The sequence below is a fragment of the Malus sylvestris genome, chromosome 4 (assembly GCF_916048215.2).
Source record: "Malus sylvestris chromosome 4, drMalSylv7.2, whole genome shotgun sequence".
Lineage (NCBI taxonomy): Eukaryota > Viridiplantae > Streptophyta > Magnoliopsida > Rosales > Rosaceae > Malus > Malus sylvestris.
The window spans coordinates 3,244,335-3,249,738 of NC_062263.1; the positions used below are offsets into that span (position 1 = coordinate 3,244,335).

The window sequence follows — 5,404 nt, forward strand, 5'->3', positions numbered from 1 at the left end:
ACTACCTTGTCAACCTCACCATCCTCAACCTCTCCTCCAACTAGTTATCCGCCCAAATTCGTCGCAGCTCATATTGTGCGCCTACCTCAACATCATCGACCTCCACGACAACTCCCTCATCGGCCCCATCCCCCCGCAATTGGGCCTCCTCGTCCGCATGTCCACCTTTGGTGTCTCCAACAACAGAACCGAAGTCAAACTGGATCAAAAAAATCGAACCGAAGTAAAACCGAATTGAAAAAACCAAACAGAAACGAACTGTAATTTCAGTTTGCTTTTAGTTTTGGCAAAAAAACCGAACCACTTCTAGTGGGAGGAAAAAAAATATCAAAATAATCAAAATATTACCGTGCTTATTTAAGTAAATACAAGCAAAGATGTCAGCGCTTTATTGCGGGTTTTGAAACTGTACTCACAATTTAAAACACCCATCTCCAAATAATTTAGAAACCGATCAAAGCAGTTGAACCCAAATGGTAGAAATAAGTCTTCACTTTATATGTATGTTCTATTGAATTTACATTAAGAGATTATGTACAACTAAAATGGCAACTTTCTAAGTACAAATCACAGAGTAAATAAATTGTTGCCATCATCAATTTGCACCTGATTATACTAACTTGATATTAACAACCTATGTACAACAAAAATGATTCACATGCTTTACTTCTCAGGATTTAATTTCTTACTTCACTGTTCTTGGGGCTCATCACATTCTTCTCTTGTTCTGCATTCGGAAACACTTTGAAACTTCCTTTTAAAACTGTAAAGACACAAATTTAATCAATTAAATACAAATATATTGAAACATTGAGAAGTTGAAACAATATTGAGACATAAAGAGTTCATGGAAAGATCAAACAATGAACAAATCATGATACTGTACAAAGATACGTTACAGATTGTATAGTCCCATACGTGCGGCACATTGTATTATTTAGATACAAAGAGGCATCAAAGCCTTGATGTAGAAAACACAGAGGAAGTGGGCGAGGCATAGGGGACCTTTCAAATTCTACTTCTTTGGCGTCCTTCCTCGTTCTTCCTCTCATCTTCTCTCCCAGGACCTCCACCAATATTATTAGCTTCCCTTTCTGCCTCATCCACCATCTGTCAAAATTTAAAGTAAATGAGAATATCTTTATTATACTTGCAATACACACACACACACACACGCACACATTTATCTTTTCTTTCTGCTCAGAATTATCATGCAAACAGTTTAAACAAATTAGCAAAAATGAGATCTCAATTATATAGCTTGATGGTGTTACGGTTCAAATAAGAGTACTACTCATTTGAAAAAAAAAAAATGTTTTCTTTAGCAATATATATGATGTATTACTAGACTGTAAATCTAGACTACGGGTTAAGATTATATTATTTTTATCTGAATATGTAGTTAAGTTCATATTTATTACCGTCGACGATATGTGTATTTGTTCTTGGCAAGAGAACATCTATTTGAAGTCGCGAGTCTCTTGTTATGAAGAGTAACTATAACATTCATAACGCATGATTCTAACTCGAGAGAGGTCCTAGTTTCGATTTCATTCACCCTCCCACCATCGCTGGTATGACAAAACACTCGTAAGTAATTAAGTATCAAGGAGATGAGAGATAGAGAGACCTTGTTCGTGGTTTCGGGAGACAGGGAGGGTAGAATGTCAACAAGATGTGTGTTACAATTTGGTAAGGTTAATTCTATGGAAGAAGAGAAGATGAATAGTTTTGGAATAAAACAGGGAGAGAAGAATGAGGTTGTTCTTTTCTCTGCAAAGTTACAGAGGAATAATTGATTTCATTAATTGTCTCTCACAACCTTGCACACAACGTGCAAAGAGAGATATAATGCCTTTTACAAAACTGAGCTGGATCAGTACAATTTGAAATAGATCTCAGCCACACATTCAGCTAATAGCTAAGATCATCACACATGGCACTCATGGCCTTTTATACCTATATACCCTCTCACTTAGTATTTAACATAAGTGCATACACATATTAACATCACAACTTATTTCTAATCAGATTTTGGACTTATACTTCAACACTCCCCTTTAAGTCCAAAGCTGATATAACTCCTAGCTTGTCCCTGAGATAGTTAAACCTGTCCTTTGGTAATGCCTTGGTGAAAATGTCTGCCACTTGTTCTTTGGTAGGACAGTAAACCAAGTCAATTATCCCTTGCTGCAAGGCATCCTTGATGAAGTGATATCTCCTGTCAATGTGTTTTGTCTTTTGGTGAAACACAGGGTTCTTGGATATTGAGATTGCAGATGTGTTATCACACTGCAGAGGGGTTGCATCAACTTGTAACTCTCCAAAATCTTCCAGAACAAATCTGAGCCATATGGCCTGAGCTGTGGCTTCAGAAGCACTGATATACTCGGCTTCTGCAGTAGAAAGAGCAACACAGTGTTGTTTCACAGAGGCCCATGAGAACACTCCACTTCCAAAAGAAAATGCATAGCCTGAGGTGCTTTTGCTGTCTTCAAGAGATCCTCCCCAGTCACTATTGCAAAAACCAATTAAGACTGCCTTCTTGCCTTTCTCATACTTCAAACCATAGTCCAATGTGCCCCTAACATATCTGAGCACTCTCTTAGCTGTTCCATAGTGTTTATTGGTAGGACAATGCATATATCGAGCTAATAAACTAGCTGCATACATTATATCTGGTCTTGTAGCAGTAAGATACAGTAAACTGCTTACAAGCTTTCTGTATTTCTCTTCATCTGCTGCACCACTGCCATCTTCTTTACTCAACTTTTCAGTAGCCACAAGAGGTATAGAGACAGATTTACATTCTTTCAATCCAAACTTATCCAACAGAGAAGAGGCATACTTCTTTTGATGAATGAAGATGCTAGATTCTGTTTGAATTATCCCCATTCCCAGAAAATGATGAAGAAGGCCCAAGTCTGACATCTCATACTTCTCCTTCATATCTTCTTTGAACTCATCCAGCATGTCTTGATTGTTTCCAGTATACACAATATCATCCACATATATGGAGACTATTAGTATATCCTTTTCTCCCCTTGTCTTAGTGTAGAGAGTTGCTTCACTTAAGCTTTTCTCAAACCCACACTTAGTAAAATAATTGTCAATCTCTCCATACCAGGCTCTAGGTGCCTGTTTTAACCCATAAAGAGCCTTATGCAATTTGTAGACCTTGTCTTCCCTGCCATTAACTACAAACCCCTCAGGTTGATCTACATATACTTCTTCCTGCAATTCTCCATTCAGAAAAGCAGATTTAACATCTAGTTGATATAATTTCCAGCTTCTCTGTGCAGCAAGAGCTATCAAGGTTCGGATTGTGTCCAATCTTGCAACCGGGGCAAAAGTCTCATTGTAGTCAATTCCTGGTTTCTGCACATACCCCTTGGCAACTAGTCTTGCCTTGTTCTTTTGGACTGAACCATCTAAGTTCAACTTAGTTTTGAACACCCATTTAACTCCAATCACCTGCTTATCACTTGGTCTGTCAATAAGCTCCCAAGTTCCATTCTTCTCAATCATTTGCAGTTCTTCTTCCATTGCCTTTATCCAAGCCTGATCTTGTGCAGCTTCTTCGAATTTTTCAGGTTCCACAATACAGAGATTGCACTGTGCCATAATATCATTTATGTTTCTCCATTTCACTGGAGTATGATCATAAGACTGAGGGATCTCAACAGATTCTTGAATGCTGCTTTCTTGTTCTTCAGTATGAGAGGAGGTATAGGAACTGGAGGCACTGTCTTGAATCTCATCCAACTCATGTGAATTCTGAATGTGAGTCACAGCAACAGAATTCTCTGAATGTTTCTTCCAATTCCAGGTTATAGTTTCATCAAAAACTACATCTCTTGAAAGAATTAACTTCTTAGTGCATGGATCAAACACTCTGTATCCCTTCTCACATGTAGCATATCCAACAAACACACCTTTGACACTCTTAGCATCTAGCTTCTGTCTTATTTCAGATGGTATATGCACATAGCATACTGATCCAAACACCTTTAAATGGCCAACCCCTGGTTTTCTGCCACTGTAAGCCTCAAATGGTGTTAAATTATTGAGTGCCTTTGTAGGTGATCTGTTCAAAATGTACACAGCTGTGTGTACTGCTTCTGCCCACAGAAAGTATGGCATGCTTTTATCATGAAGCATTGCCTTAGCCATTTCTACAACTGATCTATTCTTCCTCTCCACTACTCCATTTTGTTGTGGAGTGTAGGCCATAGATAACTGTCTTTGAATCCCTGCATCTTCACACAGTTTGTTGAATTCACAAGATGTGAATTCTCCCCCTCTGTCACTCCTCAAACATTTTATCTTAAAGTCACATTGTAATTCCACCATGGACTTGAATTTTCTAAAACATATCAATGCATCTGACTTGTATTTCAGAAAATAAACCCACATCATTCTTGTACAGTCATCTACAAGAAGCATGAAATATTTGTTGCCCGCAAGTGAATCATTCTGCATAGGACCACACAAATCCACATGCACCAGTTCTAGAGGTTTACTTGCTCTCCATGCTTGATTCTTTGGAAACCACTCTCTATGTTGTTTCCCAAACTGACAACCTTCACAAACTTCATCCATTTCTTCTAAAACTGGGAGACCATGCACCATTTCTTTGTTTTTAAGCTGCTGAAGACCCCTAACATGCAGATGGCCTAGTCTCTTGTGCCATATCCAAGTAGACTTAGAAATACCTGCCCTCAGTACAACCTGATCATTTGGTATCAGTGTCAAGGGGTAACACCTGTTCTTTTTCATTTCAACTTTGAGTACAAGACAATCCAATGAAGGTCCATAAAAAATACTGCACATCTTTCCCCCAAATAACAGATAGTAACCGTGTTCATCCATCTGCCCCACACTTAACAGATTTTCCTTCAACCCAGGTAGATACATTACATCTTTGACATATTTTCTGCCTTTGCTAGTATCTATCATAAGTGTTCCAAAACCTGCCACATTCATGAGTTCCCCTGTGGGCATTTGAACCTTGCCAACCACATTTGTCTTCATGTCTATTAACAAATTAGAATCCCCTGTCATATGGTTGCTACAACCACTGTCTACATACCATTCTCCATTCACTTTTGATTCAGTGATTGTGCTATTTGCATAAAACAGGTTCCCTGTCACCTCTACCTGATTAGCACTATTTGCCTTTTGCACTAATTTACCTACTGTGCACTCTCTAGCCCAGTGACCAAACTTTTCACAGTTATAGCATTTAGGTTTCCCTTTATACCTACACTCTCCAAAGTGAAACTTAGAACATACCCTGCACTGTGGTTTTGTACCTATCTGCCCCATTGACTGTGCATTATGTGCAGGACTAGCAGGAAATTTCTGCTGAAACTTAGGTTTTGAACCCCATTTCTTGCCCTTA

At 38.6% G+C, this 5,404-nt stretch overlaps 1 long non-coding RNA gene across 1 annotated transcript; it reads right to left on the minus strand.

The window, feature by feature from the left end:
• Window positions 1-474: 474 nt before the first annotated feature.
• On the minus strand, window positions 475-740 carry LOC126619111 (uncharacterized). Its single transcript, XR_007621971.1, has 2 exons — window positions 690-740; window positions 475-615 (listed from the first exon to the last, which is right to left on the minus strand). It is a non-coding gene; the product is annotated as an uncharacterized LOC126619111 (long non-coding RNA).
• Window positions 741-5,404: the final 4,664 nt, after the last annotated feature.